This window comes from Delphinapterus leucas, chromosome 11, assembly GCF_059928025.1.
Source record: "Delphinapterus leucas isolate spDelLeu-1000000601 "Yukka" chromosome 11, BTC_Dleu_Yukka2, whole genome shotgun sequence".
Lineage (NCBI taxonomy): Eukaryota > Metazoa > Chordata > Mammalia > Artiodactyla > Monodontidae > Delphinapterus > Delphinapterus leucas.
In genome coordinates this window covers 14,634,365-14,656,988 of record NC_143139.1, presented here as the reverse complement: position 1 = coordinate 14,656,988, position 22,624 = coordinate 14,634,365, and the positions used below count along the sequence as shown (strand labels likewise).

The window sequence follows — 22,624 nt, the reverse complement described above, 5'->3', positions numbered from 1 at the left end:
GTAGTGGGATTGCTGGGTCGTATGGTAGTTCTATTTTTAGGTTTTTAAGGAACCTACAGATTGTTCTCCATAGTGGCTGTATCAATTTACATTCCCACCAATAGTGCAGGAGGGTTCCCTTTTCTCCACACCCTTTCCAGCATTTATTGTTTGTAGATTTTTTGATGATGGCCATTCTGACTGGTGTGAGGTGATACCTCATTGTAGTTTTGATTTGCATTTATCTAATGATTAGTGATGTTGAGCATCCTTGCATGTGTTTGTTGGCAATCTGAATATGTTTGGAAAAATGTCTCTTTAGGTCCTCTGCCCATTTTTGGATTGGGTTGTTTTTTTTCTGATTGAGCTGCATGAGCTGCCTGTATATTTTGGAGATTAATCCTTTGTCAGTTGCTTCATTTGCATATATTTTCTCCTATTCTGAGGGTTATCTTTTTGTCTTGTTTATGGTTTCCTTTGCAGTGCAAACCTTTTAAGTTTCATTAGGTCCCATTTGTTTATTTTTGGTTTTATTTCCATTTCTCTAGGAGGTGGGTCAAAAAGGATCTTGCTGTGATTTATGTCATAGAGCATTCTACCTATGTTTTCCTCTAAGAGTTTTATAGTGTCTGGCCTTACACTTAGGTCTTTAATCCGTTTTGAATTTATTTTGTGTATGGTGTTAGGGAGTATTCTAATTTCATTCTTTTACATGTAGTTGTCCAGTTTTCCCAGCACCACTTACTGAAGCGGCTATCCTTTCTCCATTGTATATTCTTGCCTCCTTTATCAAAATAGGGTGACCATATGTGCGTGGGTTTATCTCTGGGCTTTCTATCCTGTTCCATTGATCTATATTTCTGTTTTTGTGCCAGTACCATACTGTCTTGATTACTGTAACTTTGTAGTATAGTCTGAGGTCCTGGTGCCTTATTCCTCCAATTCCATTTTTCTTTCTCAAGATTGCTTTAGCTATTCGGGATCTTCTGTGTTTCTATACAAATTGTGAAATTTTTCATTCTAGTTCTGTGAAAAATGCCATTGGTAGTTTGATAGGGATTACACTGAATCTGGAGATTGCTTTGGGCAGTATAGACATTTTCACAATGTTGATTCTTCCAATGCAAGAACATGGTACATCTCTCCATCTGTTTGTATCATCTTTAATTTCTTTCATCAGTGTCTTATAGTTTGCTGCATACAGGTCTTTTGTCTCTTTAGGTAAGTTTATTAGGAGGTGTTTTATTCTTTTTGTTGCAGTGGTAAATGGGAGTTTTTCCTTAATTTCTCTTTCAGATTTTTCATCATTAGTGTATAGGAATGAAAGAGATTTCTCTGCATTAATTTTGTATCCTGCTACTCTACCAAATTCATTGATTAGCTCTAGTAGTTTTCGGGTAGCATCTTTAGGATTCTTTATGTATAGTATCATATCATCTGCAAATAGTGACAGTCTTATTTCTTCTTTTCCAATTTGGATTTTTTTTTCTTTTTCTTCTCTGGTTGCTGCGGCTAAAACTTCCAAAACTATGTTGAATAATAGTGGTGAGAGTGGGCAACCTTGTCTTTTTCCTGATCTTAGTGGAAATGGTTTCAGTTTTTCACCTTTGAGAACGATGTTGGCTGTGTGTTTGTCATATATGGCCTTTATTATGTTGAGGTAAGTTCCCTCTATGCCTACTTTCTGGAGGGTTTTTATCATAAACGGGTGTTGAATTTTTTTGAAAGCTTTTCTTGCATCTATTGAGGTGATCATATGGTTTTTCTCCAATTTGATAACATGGTATATCACATTGATTGATTTGCATATATTGAAGAATCCTTGCATTCCTGGCATAAACCCCACTTGATCATGGTGTATGATCATTTTAATGTGCTGTTGGATTCTGGTTGCTAGTATTTTGTTGAGGATTTTTGCATCTATGGTCATCAGTGATATTGGCCTGTAGTTTTCTTTTTGTGACATCTTTGTCTGGTTTTGGTGTCATGGTGATGGTGGCCTTGTAGAATGAGTTTGGGAGTGTTCCTCCCTCTGCTATATTTTGGAAGAGTTTGAGAAGGATAGGTGTCAGCTTTTCTCTAAATGTTTGATAGAATTCACCTGTGAAGCCATCTGGTCCTGGGCTTTTGTTTGTTGGAAGATTTTTAATCACAGTTTCAATTTCAGTGCTTGTGATTGGTCTGTTTATATTTTGTATTTCTTCCTGGTTCAGTCTCAGAAGTTTGTGCTTTTGTAAAAATTTGTGCATTTCTTCCAGGTTGTCCATTTTATTGGCATACAGTTGCTTGTAGTAATCTCTCATGATCCTTTGTATTTCTGCAGTGTCATTTGTTACTTCCCCTTTTTCATTTCTAATTCTGTTGATTTAAGTCTTCTCCCTTTTTTACTTGATGAGTCTAGCTAATGGTTTATCAATTTCGTTTATCTTCTCAAAGAACCAGCTTTTAGTTCTATTGATCTTTGCTCTTATTTCCTTCATTTCTTTATCATTTATTTCTGATCTGATCTCTATGATTTCTTTCCTTCTGCTAACGTTGGGGTTTCTTTCTTCTTCTTTCTCTAATTGCTTTAGGTGTAAGGTTAGGTTGTTTATTTGAGACGTTTCTTGTTTCTTGAGGTAGTATTGTATTGCTATAAACTTCCCTCTTAGACCTGCTTTTGCTGCATCCCAAAGGTTTTGGGTCATCGTGTTTTCATTGTCATTTGTTTGTAGGTATTTTTTTATTTCCTCTTTGATTTCTTCAGTGATCTCTTGGTTATTTAGTAGTGTATTGTTTAGCCTCCATGTGTTTGTAGTTTTTACAGATTTTTTCGTGTAATTGATATCTAGTCTTGTAGTGTTGTGGTTGGAAAAGATACTTAATATGATTTCAATTTTCTTTAATTTACCAAGGCTTGATTTGTGACCCAAGATACGATCTATCTTATAGAATGTTCCATGAGCACTTGAGAAGAACGTGTATCCTGTTGTTTTTGGATGGAATGTTGTATTAATATCAGTTAAGTCCATCTTGTTTAATGTATCATTTAAAGCTTGTATTTCCCTATTTATGTTCATTTTGGATGATCTGTTCATTGGTGAAAGTGGGGTGTTAAAGTCCCCTACTATGATTGTGTTACTGTTGATTTCCCCTTTCATGGCTGTTAGCATTGCCTTATGTATTGAGGTGCTCCTATGTTGGGTGTATAAATATTTACAATTGTTATATCTTCTTCTTGGATTGATCCCTTGATCATTATGCAGTGTCCTTCTTTGTCTCTTGTAATACTCTTTATTTTAAATTCTGTTTGTTCTGATATGAGAATTGCTACTCCAGCTTTCTTTTGATTTCCATTTGCATGGAATATCTTTTTCCATCCCCTCACTTTCAGTCTGTATGTGTCCCTAGGTCTGAAGTGGGTCTCTTGTAGATAGCATATACACGTCTTGTTTTTGTATCCATTCAGCCAGTCTGTGTCTTTTAGTTGGAACATTTAATCCATTTACATTTAAGGTTGTTATCGATATGTATGTGCCTATTACCATTTTCTTAATTGTTTTGGGTTTGTATTGTAGGTCTTTTCCTTCTCTTCTGTTTCCTGCCTAGAGATGGTCCTTTAGCATGTGTTTTAAAGCTGGTTTGGTGGTGCTGAATTCTCTTAGCTTTTGCTTGTCTGTAAAGGTTAATTTCTCTGTCAAATCTGAATGATATCCTTGCTGGTTAGAGTAATCTTGGTTGCAGGTTTTTCCCTTTCATCAGTTTAAATATGTCCTGCTACTCCCTTCTGGCTTGCAGAGTTTCTGCTGAAAGATCAGCTGTTAACCTTATGGGGATTCCCTTGTATGTTGTCTGTCACTTTTCCTTTGCTGCTTTTTATATTTTTTCTTTGTATTTAATTTTTGATAGTTTGATTAATATGTGTCTTGGCGTTTTTCTCCTTGGATTTATCTTGTGTGGGACTCTCTGTACTTCCTGGACTTGATTGGCTATTTCCTTTCTCATGTTCGGGATATTTTCAATATAATCTCTTCAAATATTTTCTCAGACCGTTTCTTTTTCTCTTCTTCTTCTGGGACCCCTATAATTTGAATTTTGGTGCATTTAATGTTTTCCCAGAGGTTATTGAGACTGTCCTCATTTCTCTTCCTTCTTTTTAATTTATTCTGCTCTGAGGTAATTATTTCCACTATTTTATCTTCCAGGTCACTTAGCCATTCTTCTGCCTCAGTTATTCTACTGATGATTCCTTCTAGAGAATTTTTAATTTCATTTATTGTGTTGTTCATCATTGTTTGTTTCCTCTTTTGTTCTTCTAGGTCCTTGTTCAACATTTCTTGTATGTTCTTCATTGTATTTACAAGATTTTGGATCATCTTTACTATCATTATTCTGAATTTTTTTTCAGGTAGACTGCCTATTTCCTCTTCATTTGTTTGGTCTGCTGGGTTTTTACCTTGTTCCTTCATCTGTTGTGTATTTCTCTGTCTTCTAATTTTGCTTAACTTACTGTGTTTGGTGTCTCCTTTTCACAGGCTGCAGGTTCGTAGTTCCTGTTGTTGTTGGTGTCTGCCCCCAGTGGCTAAGGTTGGTTCAGTGGGTTGTGTAGGCTTCCTGGTGGAGGGCACTGATGCCTGTGTTCTTGTGGATGAGGGTGGATCTTGTCTTTCTGGTGGGCAGGAGTGCATGTGGTGGCGTATTTTTGGGTGTCTGTGACCTTATTATGCTTTTAGGCAGCCTTTTGCTAATGGGTGGGGTTGTGTTCCTGTCTTGCTAGTTGTTTGGCATCGCGTGTCCAGCACTGTAGCTTGCTGGTCGTTGAGCGGAGCTGGGGCTTAGTGTTGAGATGGAGATCTCTGGGAGATTTCGCCATTTGAGATTACGTGGGATGGGAGGTCTCTGGTGGTCTAATGCCCTGAACTCTGTTCTTCCTCCTCAGAGCTCATGCCTGACCCCCGGCTGGAGTACCAAGAGCCTGTCAGCCACATGGCTCAGAAGAAAAGGGAGGAAAAACAAAAGAAATAAAACAAAATAAAATAAAACTCTTATTAAAATAAAAAAAATCTTTAAATCATTAAAAGTAAAAAAATAAAAGAGTAATGAAAAAGAAAGAAAGAAGAGAATAACCAATCCAAAAACAAATCCACCAGTGTTAACAAGCACTAAAAACTATACTAAAAAAAAAAAAAAAAAAGATAAAATGGACAGACAGAACCCAGAAAAAATGGTAAAAGCAAAGGTATACAGACAAATCACACAAAGAAGCATATACATACACACTCGCAAAAAGCGAAAAAGGATAAATATATATATATATTAAGAAAAAAAAGAAAGAGAGCAACCAAATCAGTAAACAAATCTACCAATGACAATAAGCTCTAAATACTAAACTAAGGTAAACATAAAACCAGAAATAAAAATAGATGCAGAAGGCGAATCCCAAGTCTACAGTTGCTCCCAAAGTCCACCACCTCAGTTTTGGGATGATTCGTTGTCTATTCAGGCATTCCACAGATGCACGGCACATCAAGTTGTTGTGGAGATTTAATCCGCTGCTTCTGAGGGTTCTGGGAGAGATTTCCCTTTCTCTTCCTTGTTCTCACGGGTCCTGGGGTTCAGCTTTGGATTTCATCCTGCCTCTGCATGTAGGTCTCCTGAGGGCGTCTGTTCCCCACCCAGAAAGGACGGGGTAAATAGATTCTGATAGGGGGCTCTGGCTCACTCAGGCGGGGGGAGGGAGGGGTACAGAGGAGCGAGCCTGCGGCGGCAAAGGCTGACATGACATTGCAACAAGCCTGAGGCTTGCCATGTGTTCTCCTGGGGAAGTTGTCCTTGGATCTCAGGACCCTGTCAGTGACAGGGTGCACAGGCTCTGGGGAGGGGAGGTTTGGATAGTGACTTGTGCTTGCACACAGACTTCTTGGTGGCTGCAGCAGCAGCCTTAGGGTTTCATGCCCGTCTCTGGGGTCCGCGCTGATAGCCGCGACTCGCGCCCATCTCTGGAGCTCATTTAGGTGGTGCTCTGAATCCCCTCTCCTAGTGCACTGTGAAACAATGGTCTCTTGCCTCTTAGGTAGGTCCAGAATTTTTCCCGGACTCCCTACTGGCTAGCTGTGGCACACTAGCCCCCTTCAGGCTGTGTTCACGCAGACAACCCCAGTCCTCTCCCTGGAGTCTGACCTCCGAAGCCCGAGCCTTAGCTCCCAGCCCCCACCCGCCCCGGCAGGTGAGCAGACAAGCCTCTTGGGCTGGTGAGGGCTGGTCGGCAGTGATCCTCTGTGTGGGAATCTCTCCGCTTTGCCCTCTGCATCCCTGTTGCTGCGCTCTCCTCCATGACTCCGAAGCTTCCCCCCAACCCGCGCCCCCGTCCGCCAGTGAAGGGGCTTCCTAGTGTGTAGAAACTTTTCCTCCTTCACCCAGAGGTCCAGATCCTGTCCCAATTCTTTTGTCTCTGGTTTTTCTTTTCTCTTTTGCCCTACCCAGGCATGTGGGGAGTTTCTTGCCTTTGGGAAGTCTGAGGTCTTCTGCCAGGGTTCAGTAGGTGTTCCGTAGGAGTTATTCCACATGTAGATGTATTTTTGATGTGTTTGTGGGGAGGAAGGTGATCTCCACGTCTTATTCCTCTGCCATCTTGAAGGTCCCCCCCCCCATGTATACTTTTTTAGTGGTGAATTAATGGACACCTCTGGGATTTTGTAACCAACTCAATTTATTATTAAATTTTATACTTATATTTTATATGTTTTTCCTTTTCATCTTTCTAAGATTGAATCTTCTAATAAATAGTTCATTAATAAATCATAGCAGCAAAAAACTTTTTTGGATTTAATTTTTTTATCCATTCATTTTTTTGTTTTGTTTTTGTTTTTGCGGTACGCAGGCCTCTCACTGTTATGGCCTCTCCCGTTGCGGAACACAGGCTCCAGATGCGCAGGCTCAGCAGCCATGGCTCACGGGCCTAGCCGTCCCGCGGCATGTAGGATCTTCCTGGACTGGGGCACGAACCCGTGTCCCCTGCTTCGGCAGGCATACTCTCAGCCACTACGCCACCAGGGAAGCCCCATTCATGATTTTTTAAATGGTGAACTATGAGTAAATAGAAAATACTTTAAAAATACAAAAAATAATTTGTACACACTAACAACCAAATTTTGTTTAATGAGGAAACGCTTATGAGCTTTCTCTTTCAAATCAAGAATAGGATAATTATTCCTTCTATCAAATTATTTTAGGACTTCTATCTAATAAAATAAGATAAATGAGGATGTAACCATTAGAAAGGAGAATAGCTTTATTATGTATAGATGATATATTTATGTATGGATAATGTGTTAAATCCTTAGGATATATGGAGACATTCAACATGAGAAGTTATAAAGCTGTAAAAATATAAATAAACTTTGGAAGAATTTATAAATTTAATTCAAAACGCTTAATTGCAAAATTGACAAACTGATTCTAAGGCACTTTTGATAAAGAAAAGGGTAGAAAAAAAAATTGGTGGGATTGGAAAAATAATACACCTTTTAAAGACACAATAGTTAAAACAGTGTAGAAATTGAGCAGTTTTAGACTTACACATCAAAGAAGCAGAAGAGAAAATACATGAACAAACCCTAGCATATATCACTTTTAGTTTAAGTTAGACATGGAGAAAGTATTGGGTTACTTAATAGATGGGGTAGGCACACCTGGTTAGTCATTTGGATAAAAAAGAATCTTAGCACCATTAAGTATGAATTACAATCCTCCCAGCCAAGGACCACCTCAGAGGAACCTGCACACCCTCTTCCTCAGAACCGCCAGGGGAGGCCCAAGAGCAGGAAGGGACTGTTTGCCAGGCTCATCAGTCCCTCATAAGGACACCCCCACTTTGTCCTTGTGTGCCTGTCCAGCCCCACAATATAAACCTGACTTTCTTATTATTAAGGATAATACTCTTTAGCTCTTTCTTGGTTTCTGACAGCAAAAAACAAACAAAAAAGGGGCACTTCACTGGTGGTGCAGTGGTTAAGAATCTGCCTGCCAAGGGGACTTCCCTGGTGGCTCAGTGGTTAAGAATCCACCTGCCAATGCAGGGGACATGGGTTTGAGCCCTGGTCTGGGAAGATCCCACACACCACGGAGCAACTAAGCCCATGCGCCACAACTACTGAGCCTGCACTCTAGAGCCCGTGAGCCACAACTACTGAGCCTGCGTGCCACAACTACGGAAGCCCGCGCGCCTAGAGCCCGTGCTCTGCAACGAGAGAAGCCACTGCAATGAGAAGCCCTCACACTGCAATGAAGAGTAGCCCCCGCTTGCTGCAACTATCTTTATATAGGGAATAAGGATCTATAATGTGGAATCATGAGACTTCTATATCTGTGGTCTCAAAACCACTGTGAAACACAGGTTTATTCTGTGAAACACAAGTTTGTCATTTGCTACAAGAAGCTGTCAGGAAAAATGTCCAGGTATGTTTGAGAGATGCTGAGTTATGCTAAGGTAGGCCTGCCTTTTAAAAAAAAATTATTCTAGAAGTATTGATATATAGAGGTTTTACTATGCTTTGTGATAACATAGTATGCTTTGTAGAATTTCAAGAAGGGGCTATAGTTTGCAGTACTTTTAAAGCTAATTTGCTCAGTATACTTTTTAAGAGCATTTTTGTTTTGGTCAGGACTCTTGGTCACAAATGGCAGAGGTCAATACAGGAGGGAATGTGATGTGAACTGAGGATGTGAACACTGTCACAACGAAGCCTCTCTTTCTCTCTCTTGATTCTCTTCCTTTCTCAGTATATTGGCTTCTGTGTTTTCTACAGTAAATGGATTTTTCCTCCAGGATGAGGAATATGGGTAGAGGCTTCTGGGAAACATGTCCTTCCTGCATAGCAAATGATGTACGTTTAAAAATTTTAAGCAGGAATTTGATTGACTAGCTTGAATTGCATGCACATCCTTTGGGTAAATCCCAGGGGTCGGTGATAGGCAGAGGATGAAGTACTAGGATTAGCACAGACTGAACCATGAACCTAACTTTATGTCCTGTTAACAGAAGAATGGAAAGCCCAGACATGGCCACACCTCTTCCAGTCACACTCCATATTTTCTGGAAGATTGTCATTTAGAATATGTTCCGGAAAATGCTGAATAGGAAGAAAAAATGTAATTTAATAATTACATTTGCAAACATTTATTGAGTTCTAACTTAGAATGTGCAAGGTATTGGTCTATCTAAGTGCTTTCTACTTTTAACCTCTTTAATCCTCATACAAAACATAAGCCTCATGACAGTCTTTTGAATAGGCATTATTATTATCTTCATTTTAGAGGAAATTGAGGCACAAAGAATGTAAACATCTCACAGAGTTCCTATATAAGTAGGAAGTGGAAGAGTTGGAATCAACTCTTTTCATCAGAAAAAGAAGATTATTATATTTTAAGGATCAACTCAACAACCCACTCTTGATGCCAGTGATTTTGATGTAATCTTTTAGAAAACTAGTATAAGACATTATTGATTGGTAGTAACTTATACAATTAATGCATGGGGTGAAAACTAATTAGATGATATTGAAATATAAAGATTAGCAAACCAAGTACGTTCTTTCAAAATATATATCAGGAAGGTTTTTAGTCTTGATTTTTATTTTGGATGCTACTTATGGTTTTATGATTTTAAGAAATAGTATATGTATTATTCTGTTGTTACATTTAGCAGTGGAAAACTATTTGGTAATTCTCAAGTATAAGTTTAAAAATAATTTGAAATAGCAAAGATGCTTAGTTGGCAAAGTCATTGGAAATTAATGAAAATTAATACAAACAGCAAAATTACAATTTACTAAAGTTGATTGTTTTCCTACCTGTAAAAAGGCCAGCTATGGGAACACTCAGTGAAAAGGAAAATTAAGGTAAGCCTTATGAAAGGTATAGGAAAGATCTGTACCTTACTTTCTGTCTCTAAGATCAGAAAAAAATTGTGCCTCTGTGTGTGTGTTCTGCTTTTTTGGGACAATCACAGTTTGTGTCCTTTTATTCACAAAATAAAAGTTTATTGAATACATATTCTACTAGATCAGTCACCATGGTAGATACTGGCGATATGTCTGTGGATGGTGCTGAAAGTATTAAAAACCATATAGGCAGGTAATTTTGAATGTTATATGCATGTTAGAGAAAGATGCTTTTTTTCCTTCTTCAAGTCTGAGCGCCAACCAAGTGAAAATAATGAGCTATAAAGTAGTAGCAGAATGTGGCTAATAATGGTGAATTGCATTGAAGAGCGTACAGAATTCTTATATAAAAATCACCATAAGTTTGAGACAAAGATGAAGAAACCTCCTGACAGAAGATTTTGCTAAGGATGTGTGTGTGTGTTTGTGCGCACGCACACGTGTGAGCACACGTTTGGGAGCATGCATGGTCATGTATGCATGCACGTATGTGTATGTAATAATGTATTTTGATAATCTGAAACTAGGTATGGGTGTATGGAATTATTCCATTTTAGTTCCTTAAACTTGGATAAATTGAAAGCTCCTTAGAAGCTAGAAAATAGTCAAAGTACATCTGAGGGGGTTCAAACAGAGCCCAAATGGTGAGAGAATAGATCAAAGGAAAACACACATATCACTCATTTCTCACCTTTTTCTTCTTCAAGGTAGAATACACAGGCTTGTATGTGTATACACAAACATATAGACTCACACACACATGTGCACACTCACAGAATGATGAAGTAACCTATCTGATGCTTATAGAATTAATACTGTGGGAGAAGAACATCATCTTGAAGACCCTAAGAAAGAGAATTCTCCAAGTAATGAGGACAAGGGTTGCTGAGTGAGCAAGTGTGCAGACCCTGCCTCCCCCCGCCACCATGCATGCTTTTAGAGAATATTAGTCTGAAAAGATAGAGGAGAAAAATGTGGTGACACTGATTTCAATCAGTTGAAGACAAACAAATGCCTTTGGTCCATCTGACCGTGACATTCCGACCTTCACTGTGAGACAGGTAGATGTCTTTCTGTCCCAGAGGATGCCTACCCAAGAGGTAGATTGTTAATAAGAAAGTGTAGAACACAGATCTGAATCCAGGCTAACTGCTCACACAGCTAGTTTCCTGGTTTCCCTCACACACAGTCCTTCAAGAAGTAGCTGTCTCAGAATCATCTCTGTCTCCTATTCAAAGATGCACAATTTTAAGAAGGTAATTAGAATGCGAACTAAGCAAAAATATCACAACAAAAGAGAAAGCCAGTATGATCGGGGAAAAAAATCTGATGAGGAATGTAAGCCTGTCTTTCAAGAAGCAGAACAAAATAAGATCATGTTCTCAGAAAGGAATGGTGAATACAGATTGTGGTAAATACGTTGATAATTCTAAACTAATATTGGCTGTACAAATAGTAATAATTTCAAATATAGAGATCAAAATAAATTAGATATAATTAAATACTAGGCCACAAGGCTATATAAATTGGGATCGGGTGATCCAGGTTTCTTAAGTTGCTTGTATTGTCTAGGAGGAAGTATAGATATAGATAACTAGACTTTTCAAGAATTCATGTTAAATTTTTAGATATAACCACTAAGATAATAGAAGGTGTATCTTTCTACAAGTAGAAAGAGAAAAACAAATGAAAAAAACCCCAGAAAACCAGCAACAACACTTGATCAATTAGGAAGAGGGTCCAATGGTGACAGGTAAAACATTAGGAAATGGTACAAATATAAACATTCTCTAAGATGGTAGGAATGAAAAAATGTATTTCAGAAATCCATAAATGTAAATGGACTGAATATATTATATAAAATCTCTGGATTGTTACATTGTTTTTATAAGGGGAGAAAAAGCCAAAGAGACATACCAGAAACACAAGGATAAGTATTGTTTAAAATTAAAAGGGTGGAAAAAGATATCCCAGGCAAATATTAATAGTAAGAACAGCAACAACAGAAACCTGGTGTGGTTATATTTAAAACAGGCTTACCGGCAAAAACAACCACAAATCAATCAACCAAACGACCCCACCCCCCAAAAAAATGTCTGGAGGTGAAGAGGAGCATTTTATAGAAGTAAAAGATTCAATTTACCCGATGGGTATCTCAGATATGTACTAAAAATAATTCCTTCAAAATTTATAAAACAACACATTACAGTTCTATCAATACAAGAGAAACTGACAAATCCACCTTCATAATGGAAGGATTTAATAAAAATCCCACATGATTTATAGATCAATTAGACAAAAATATCATTAGGCATATAAAAAATTGAAAGAAATTAACAGGCTTGATGTAATGAACATATATAGAATGTTGCATTCAGTAAATGGAAATTACATATTCTTTTCAACGACATGTATAACCTAAGAAAACTGATGGTATATTTGGCTACTTTTAACATAATTCAAAGTCAGTATGACATAGACTATTCTCTCTGACTCTCATGTAGTTAAATATTAGTAAAAAGAAGATAATTTACAAAAGAACTTATGTTTTCAACTTCAAAAACATTTCTAAATAACTCAAGAAGAAAAAGAATCACAATAAAGTTGGAAAATATTTAGAAATACAAAATAAAGTGGTCAAGAAAAGCATTTTGTGTAAGAGAAGTTCAAAGATACACATTACCCTTATTCTGTAGCTGAAAATAATTCTTGAAAATATTACATCCAACAAAAAAATACAGTATAATAACTTAAAATGGAAAATTGTGTCATAAAAGGACTATTGCTAATGGCTGATAGCAGTTAAAATTGATTTATACCTAAATAATTATAATTCATTTTCTGCTATGATTATGGTATATCATTTCATCAGATCATAAATTAAGAAAAAAAGGTAGTAATTTAGTTAGAAATACAATGCAATACTTTTCTATACAGGAAATGACTATTTCTTTCTAAGCTCCAAGAGAATTATACTCTGCTTTTTTGCTTACTTAAAGAAGGCTTCCTCACAACCAAAACAATTCCAGCTCCAACAGAAAATAACGTGAAATCAGGGCCTGAAGTTTCATCCTGGCAACATATGAGCTTGTTCATTCCATCTGTGAACTCACCTACTTAATATGATCCTTTTCTATAGGAGCTGGATGAAGAAAGCTATCTTGTTTTATTTTCCCGGCTCAATCACAATACTCTTTTCCTTATGCTCATTTCACAGACTTGCTTTGTATGTTGTGTAAATGGCAGTATAAGTAATACGTCATGGAAAGAACCCTTGAGTTGGAATAAGAAAACCTTGATTCGAATCCAAGCTCTTGATGCTATTAATGACGTAGATGATGTTATTTATAACATAGGCAACGTGCTCTTGAACCCTTCTCTGTTTGTTGCTGGATATACAATATTGCAATTAGATAATTAATTTTGAAAGTTTAATGGTATCACATGTATATTATGATTATTTTTTTTTAAAGTGGGGCCTATCATTTCTATCTTCAAACTCAAGTATCAGAAATGTAATTGTTTGCCAGGTAAGAATGTAAGGGGACAGTTGGGTCCCATACCCTGTTTATATTGGTCTTCATGAGCTGCCAGTACAGAGATAGGCAGACAGAACAGGGCAGGAGCCCAGTATGGAGTAACAGAACAGAAAGAAAGCAGCTGCTTCCTCAGCAGGAACTCTTGTCAGTTTGGAGCCCATTTGTTACGAATATCCACCCTTCATTTAATAAGAATTCCTTTCTGGAGTCATCAGCAGCACACAGTGTATAGACTACAGGCACTGGCTCAAGACATTGAAGAAAATGTGCACAAAGAAAAAATCTCCCAGCAGACATGACTAATTGGCCCAAGACTCGGACAGCCATGAAAGTGAGCAGTTAAGAGATGATATAAAGGAAATGATCTCAGTGCAGTCGGTAGGGTCAGTCGGAGAGAGAGAGGGAAGGAGAGGGGAAGAGAAGGCATAATCAAGGTGCAGTCAGTTCTTCAGGAAAGGTCTGTCTTCTGGAAAATATTTACAAACCTACTGAGAATTGAAACTCATGTACCGTTTAAGTTTTGCAATATAATTAAAGAGCTACTTCACTTCAGCAATACATTTGAATTCAAACATTCTCCTATGTATTCAGTTAAGTATAGAAAGTTTGTTTCAGTCTCTTACCTGAAGCATACATCTTCCTGAAACGAAACATGATCTCATTTCTTTCCAAGAGTGAAATATGCTCATACAAGCTACAACACTCCTATTTTAAAGGAGCGTTATGCTTCCACTGGAAGCTTTTATTCCTGTTTGGCAGGTTGGACATGTTTAGGAATCTGTTTTCATCAAACCTTGGAGGGTTATGTGGAAAAAAGGAGTTTACATAATGAATACAGGATTTAAGCCAAAAACCTAACAATGAATTAGCTTCCCTGTGCTAAACAGATTTTGTGCCAGAAGACATTGAACATCAATATGCAGACAAAAATATGTATTTGAAAAAAACTGTGTAGGGTGAACATATCTCCCCTCAAAGTACTTTTGCTCATGTTATCATGCCTTTGAATGTGGGAGTGGATAGGGACCGGGGGATCAGTGGTTTCAGTTCGAAGAAGCAGAGTTGAGCCCTTGAAAATGCTACTCTAGCCCTTCTGTGAGTTTAACTGCTTATTTTCTTTACTTAATTAGGATTTAATATGTTCATTTTTTTTCTAATTTAGGAAAATGTCAATTTTTTTGGTTCAAGCTCAGAATCCATAGTAAATTTCAACTTAAAAATAATTATGTGACTTCCCTGGTCGTCCAGTGGTTGGGACTTTGCCTTCTGGTGCAGGAGGTATGGGTTCAATCCCTGGCCGGGGAACTAGGATCCCACATGCCTCGTGACCAAAAAGCCAAAACCTAAAACAGAAGCAATATTGTAACAAATTCAATAAAGACTTTAAAAATGGTCCACATCAATAAAAGTCTTAAAAAATAATTTTTATTATCTAAACATATTTGAAAGAAACAGAAATAAAAAGGAATATTTACAAGGTTAGCAAGAAAGCAGATGTGGATAGTTTGCTGTTGTTTTGGTATGTTGCTGTTGAAAATGAACAATGTGTGGAGATTTGGGGGCAACACATAAAATTATGTAGTTGGATCCAGGAACTAGGTTCAGCCAGAAGCGTGTTTGCTTCACTGGGGAAAGTTTTAGGAACCAAAAATATATCAGGTAACTTTTTTGTTACTAAGGTGAATAATAGGATCCTCATCCTTTTCTCTTTTTTCCTTCCTTTTAATTTTATATTAGTGGTTTTTTTTAAAGATTGATATCTTGAATGGAAGGATAGACAACAGAAAATTAAAAATTACATTCACTTTCAGAGCTGCTTAGGAAAAGCTATTTATAACATGAAAGTCACAAAATTGTACATTCCCCCTTGCACTCCTTTCCTTATAGTGCAACACAGGTGTGAGAGGTCAAGACAGAGTGGAAGCTTAAGTAGAAATGGACAGTGGTGATACATGGAAATGTTTGCACCTTTATATTTTAATAATAGCCTAGATTGTAATTCTTAACTTTGGAACTCTGGAGAGGTAGAGGGGCTTAAAAATCACTTTACATGTAGTGATTTTTTTTCAATACATTTATGCTAAACATTTAGTCCCTCTTTAAGTTAATTCCTAAACTATACCACTAATTTTTAAGAAAATAAACCCTTGAAAAATTGGAAATTTTTGTACCTACAAATCTCTTATGGTAGACTCATGTGCATTTTGGAGGAGAAACTAAGATAGCTGGACTGTTTGAAAAGGGACAATCTAATCTTGGCAAAACTGAAAGATTAGTGTTAACACAGTTTGATAGTCATTATTTAACAAGAAAGGGTACCAACATGTTCCTTGTACTTCGATTTCTTTGAAAATATGCCCTTCAATACCATCTATTTCCTTACTTAATATGTGTGCATACCTATTTTAGTAGATCTTTTAATTAAAAATAAAATCAGACGGACAACTATGCCATTTCTACAATTTATTTTTCCATGACTTTGTTCTATGCCTACTACTTAAACAAGTAAAGCCTTCTCTTCTACATAGTAGCCTACTCATTTTCTTGACAAACATTTAAGACAAAGTGATCAGCCTTCAAAACTGAAATTGCACATCTTTCGGGAAAAAAAGACAGTCTTTACAGTGTCAGTTTATTTTATTTTCTCGGTGTTGTGTTAACATTACTTTAGGTTATTTTGTCTATGCATTTTGTTTGGAGGCAAAGTTTAAAAAATGTTAGAAACAAGAGTTTTAAGTGGCTTGGTGAATAGCCTCCTAAAACTTTCCTGCTTGTTGGATTAAGAAATCAGTGTCCAAATACATATAACTGATTAAATTTATTGTTTCCCCCCTACTCTATAGTAAAGATAATTTATTTGTTCTAAGTGACTTAATTTTCAGAAAGCTCATTCCAAGATAATTTCTGTAAGTGTCCTTGCTGGTCAGTCTGCAGTCTTGCCTCAGACCTGAGAAAGAAACTTCAACAGTGACCTTACCAGCAGGATAAAGTTTAACAGTCATCTTGAAAATTGACTACAAAAAGTTATGATCCACAGCCTTGAGACTAGCTACATGTGTGTTTTATATATGCTCAGCATTTTCCTTACCCCTCATTATCTTCCTAATATTATTTGTATAAACCATTTTGAAAGTAGGACCTCACTTATTAAGTCAAGAATTCTTAAAATGTATCTAGTGGGTGCTTAAGAGTGCTTGGTGCTGGGTATAGTGTGATGAACAAGACTGGCAAGGTCCCTGCTATCATGGAGGGTATAGTACAACTTTCTGGCCCTCACTTTGTTTCCTAGTAGAGTGACCTGAATCTAGCTAGCACCTCTTTGAAAAACAAATAAAGGCAGTTGCAGATATGATAAAGTTATTTGCATATTCCTATTTCAAATATTAGGAAACTGACAAATAAAGGGAAATGTCTATTAAGTTTTTTTGAAATTAAATGCTAGCTACATTGCTACTATATTAAAAGTAAGTTGCTTATCTTTCATTCACTTTAGCTTGGGAGAAGGGAAAAAGTGAATTAATAGAACATGAAGTCTTTATAAAGATAGAACTTTCAGACCTTTAAAAATAGTATTTGCTTAAAGTCTAGTATAAAGGACTGAGAAATTGATATTGATATGTCCAAACCTTACACAAGCTGAGTTTCTTGACATTTTTTTGGAGAAATTAATCCAATTATTTTATTTTAAATGATGATTCAGTTACTAAAGAATAGACACAGACGAAAGGTTCATTTAGAGTATTCAGTTGGAATAAAATAACACTTTAACAATATCTGCTCTGCTGGAGTGCCTGTTGTTGATTAATAGCACCGGTGGTGCTGCGGATTGATTCATTAAACACCATTCCAACCTTCTTCTTCGTGTGTGTGTCTGTCTGAAGTTTCTGAAAAGCTTAAAGTGATACTTCCCATGTGCCTTTGCAGCCAAGAGTCAGGAAGAGAATTAGGTTCTACCAATAAAATGTATTTGCACAGATTTTAGAAGGTGGAAGCAAAGAATATTGGCATTGCTTTGGTTTTTTTTTTTTCTTCTAGCAAGATCTTGGTTTCTAAAGCAATACTCCAGTGTACATTATCCACTTCCCTCCGTGTTGAGAGGCAGCTGTTGCAAAAGTAGTGATGACAGCTAGTTCCCAGCTTTCTGATTATGGAATTGCTTTTAAAGTGGAATGTTCGTACTCAGTTGTTCCAGTGGTGGCCTCAGTCCCTGGATGTGTCAGTTCTGTAGTGTTGTGTTCCAGTCCAGAGCCCACAACTTTGGCTTTTCCTGCTATTAATTTTGAAAGTACTTTATTCTCTGTATTAAATCTTTCTTCCCTGCTTTAAATATTTAGATTTGTTTTTGAATAACACAGTAGTGTGTCAGACTGTGAGTTGTTGCCCAATATCTGGTCACCTCTTTCCAATAGAGTTTCAACTGGTCACATATACAGTTAAAGACTGCCTTTCTCAGCCTCCTTTATTGAAAGGTATGACCATGTGTCTGTTTTTTAGATAATAGAATTTAAACAGATATTATATTTGGTACTTCTGGGTTTTGTCCTTAAAAGGACAGATCATACAATACTCTGATACTTTCTAGTTGCTATGAGATGGCAAAGATTGAATACCTTCCCTGAATCTAGGGACGGAAGTCACATGTTGAAAGTGTAGAGTGTTCTGCCAGTAATGAACCACCTACCTTTGAATTACTTTATGAGACACACATTTCTATCCTGTTTAAAATGCTGGATTTTAGACTCTCTCTTGCTTTTAAAAAATAACATCTTATTCTTAAATAAAACATAATTTGGTTATTAGAAGTGGAATTCTACCAAAATAATAAAAAAAATGAGGTATTGGTCTAAGAGTTGGGTAGTAGGTGGCAAGAATACCAATATTGCAGGCTGGAAAGCCAGTGATCCTTCTTATGTCATGATAAAACATTTGGTAAAACTCACTTGTAATCCTTAAAAAGGTAGACTACTTGACAAAAGAACATGTAACCTCTGTGAATTGTTTGAGAATCTCAGAACGTTAAAAAAGCACAGAATGTTTATATATGTTGGCTCTTTCTTGTCGTGCAAAGTTCTGCGACAAGATATACTTGGGCCGGTTATAAGACGTGATTTTAAAGAAGCATCTTTACTAGTAAATAACCTCTGGTGTCCTCAAGTGCCTACATTAAAATATCTCTGTTAATTGGGGTCCATTCTAGTTTCAAAGGTTAGATTAAGGGTGATGCTTTCTTAACTCAGATAATATTTTCAGAGAGCATCAAAGTAGACACTACTAAATCCAGGGAAAGCAAAAATGTTCTGAACAAAGAAACCAGAAAATATAAGAGGATAGTCTGTAAGCATAGGAACATTCTCTAGATTAGATCCCTGGTTATGGTTATGTGCCTGTGGATCTGACTGTCAGTAGAACAAAAGCATACTGAGATTTTTAGGGATTGTATTGATCTGCAAAAACCAATGCACATTTGACCTTTAAGGCAAATCCAGAAGCCTCCCAACTGACCTTGCAGAATATAGCCCAGAAATCTGTACAGCCTCCAAGGAGAGAATAGAGTGCAATTCTCCCTTAAAGAGATAATTATAAGGTATTCAGACACTTTCAAGAGAGAAAGGGACACATATTTAGAACAAGTAATTTATTCATTCAATCTTGATATTACACCAGGACAATGCATATAAATCAGAACTGTCACAAGCAAACCAGTCCTTATGGTAATAGAAATAATGGACAAAGAAAAACATCCCAAAGTAAAGAAAACAGGAACTGTAAATGACAAGGGACAAAGAAATTTCTTCCAGATAATATAATCAGGACCTAGTCAAGGAAATTATTTCACTACCAGAGCAGGGAATGTTTAAAATTCATATCTGGTAGGATTTGCTCATTGCTTTGAAAAATGACAGCTGTTATTTTCCTATTCCATGTTTTAGGAAGGCAGCTGTGCTCACCACTATACTTTCAACACTGTACTGTTCCTTTTTTTTTTTTTTTGAATGGGACTTTATAATATTGGGTGTATGTGTGTGTAGAGGGGGTAGGTAAGTGGGAAGAGGTGCACACCTGGATTTTTGGTGGCAGGTTGCAAGTTGTGTCACAGTGTCTTTTTCCGCTCCCATAGTAGATGGCCAGACAGTCAAAGGCCACATTTCCCAGCCTCCATTTCAGTGAGATGTGGGCAAGTTACTGGTTCTACTCAATGAAATGTGAAATATGTGATTCTTCCAGTTGTGCCCATAAAAGGATGGTGTGTGGACCCTCCTGTCTGCCCCTCCTTCTTAAAACACACCCCCACCCCCACACACACCCCACACACACACACACCTGGGAGATGATGATGGATAGAGTAGCCAACTTGGAAATGGATACCTGCTCCTGATAATGGTAAAGCTGAATTGCTGGTTCTCATTCTTACCTTGGTTATAAAGAAGAGAGAGAAAATGCAAGAGAGAATATTCTATCTTGTTTATACTGCTGTATTTTGAGTCTTTGTTATAGAGTTTAAGTTAATACTACATTAACTACCACAGTATACATAGATTGAAATGATTATTTTCCCTAAAGTTTTACTTAACGTTACTTAGAAAAATCGAATCAGAGATCCACACTATTTCTAGGTGCATGTTTAAAATAAAAATTGCACAAAGTACTCATATTCCACAAATTTAGAATAAAAATTTAATTGTTCTCGAATATTATTTCCAGAGAATATTTACAATGAAGAATTCATCCATTGAATATTGATGCCAATAATCATTAAATTCATTCTAATAAACATTTTTATCACAGGTTCACACATTAGGCTACTACAACTTTTCACATAGTTTGGTATAAAGCTGAGAAATATGGTCCATACATGGACTACTTGAAATGTCATTTTATAAAGTCTAATTTCCATTCTGGAAAAAACAGAATAAAACAATAACAACTGAAAAACTATCTTAGCTTGTTAAGTGTATGTAAAGTTAATGTTCAGAGTATGTATAGAGTGCACAAAAAGAACTAGTGGATTGATTTTAAAAGGAATTCAGACTTTTATTTCCCCTCAGCATAATATGATGAGAAGATTCTTCTACATTAAAGAAAAAATAAAAACAAAACCAAAACATGTATTCCATCTCGATTCCCAAATTTGTCAATTAAAGTAAATTGCTCATTTTCTTAAATTCAAGACCAAAGGGCTTAATATGCACTCTTTTTCTGCTGCTCGGGTTTGTCCCTCCGAAGCAGACTGAGAAAATTCTGCCTTATGGCTAATAGGGCTGCCAGGGTGAGAGTGATCATCAAACTGGAATTATATTGTGGGCATTTGGGAAATACGTGGATACTTTTAGGGCTTCGAAGATATCATTGTGCTACAACTACAGAGGACAGTGGCCATGGACATCAGGGTGGCTAGTTTCCTTTTTGAGTCTATATTTATTTACCTTTTTGTCATCCAAACCCTTCTTGATATCTTCTCTTGTTCTTCTGAAATTGCATTGCTCTCACATCATCAACTTTTGAGGCATTTACTACTTTCTGCCTTGTATTATAATGTGTATATATGTATATTTACTCTCCTATATTATAGAGTCTGTGTTTTATTCACATCCTCTTGTTTTTGAACATATTAAGCACCAATACATTTACTTTAAGAATTCATTGTCAATAGATCTTGATCCTGCTTCTGGGTCTTTATGTATTTCCATACTTTTATTGTATTATTTCTACTAACTACGTGCATTCTTAAAAAAGGTGTTTTTTTCAGTTACTGACATTTATTCCTTTATTCATTTTGTTACCTTCTGAAACCAGAATTAGCACAGCAATGCAGGAAATTCCTTTTCCATCCCTTAACAATTTTTAGCACAACTTTAAAAATTGCCCTCTCTTTTTCTCTATTACCTTGTTTAACATTATCTTTTTTGAGACATAATTTACACGCAGTGAAATGTATAGATATTAATTGCACAGTTTGATGAGTTTTGAAGAACAGGTAGGTCTTTTTAACCCAAAGCCCTGTCAAGATATAGGACATTTTCATCATCCCAGGGAAAGTTACATCACGGCCCTTCCAAAACAATTCCCACCTCTCCTCCCCGACACAATTACAGTCCCAAATTCTATCACAATAGATTAGTTCCACCTTTATAGATCTTCTGGATTATGTCATAAGACTGTGAAGAGTCTTTAATTTTGCTCCGGCAGCCGAGGGACTTTACTGGTGTCTCAACTTGGTCATTTTGGTCTTTATTACAGTCGGGGGATAGACTAGCTCTGCTCCTAAGTTCTGGCAATTCTGGAGTTTCAACTGAATTCCTAGCGTGTTCAACAGTGCCTCTCCCCTCTGGCTAATGAGATCTATAATGTATCCTAGCACTGCCAGGCCCAGTCTCTGTTGGGTTTATAGCTCTACAGTAGCAGTGTACCAGGTCTGTGGATCTCTTCTCTATGTGCATACAGCTTAGAATTTACACAAAGACTCGAGGACGCTTCCTCAGATTTGTAAAGGTCTCTGTCCAGCTGCCTTCTCTCTGGTACCCTCTTCCTGAAAATAACAGCTACCTTGGTGGCCCAGAACTCCAGTCTTTATTTCTTCTACTCAGGGAGGTTACTGTTCTGTGTTTGGCTCCACTTCTTAAATTGGAAAGTGATCCCCAGCAAAAGCTAGGATGAATGTAGACCTCATTTTGTGAATGTCCTTTCTCTCAATGATCATAGCCCTGGGTTCTCTGTATTCTAGTTTTGTCCGGTTTCAGAGTTACTTGCAGCAGAATTGTAATGCTGGTGAATATTACTCTATCATAGCCAGAAGTGAAAGTCCCATACCAGGTTAATTTTTACTTTTTTTTTTGCGGGGGGGGACATTTTGTCTTGATTGATTTGCCTCTCTTTAAAGATAGAGTAAAAATAATGCATTCCATATCAATATTCTATAGTTGTTTGGGGAGCAAATAAAATACTTCTTGAAAAAGACAGCTCTCTCCATAAATGATATAACTAAAGAGTATTTAAAATCTTAACTCTTAGTGTAAATCTTTAATATAATTAATGTCATAACTTTATGAACATACACACTGTATGTTAAATTGACTTAAGTAAAGAAAGAGAATGCAATTCTGAAAAATAATATAATTTAGGGAATAAAATACACCCATCAATTTCTCTCAAACTTTTCCATTAAAGTACCTTATTGACAAAGGGAGT

At 36.8% G+C, this 22,624-nt stretch overlaps 1 protein-coding gene across 6 annotated transcripts in view; it reads right to left on the bottom strand.

Moving 5' to 3' along the window:
* Positions 1-14,165, bottom strand: part of PIK3C2G (phosphatidylinositol-4-phosphate 3-kinase catalytic subunit type 2 gamma) — a 385,825-nt gene extending 371,660 nt beyond the window's left edge. For all 6 annotated transcript variants that reach the window (XM_089920361.1, XM_089920358.1, XM_089920360.1 and 3 more), the window contains exon 1: positions 14,062-14,165. The gene's annotated coding sequence lies outside the window, so the exon portion shown is untranslated. The remainder of the gene's footprint in view (positions 1-14,061) is intronic.
* Between the last annotated feature and the right edge of the window lie 8,459 nt (positions 14,166-22,624).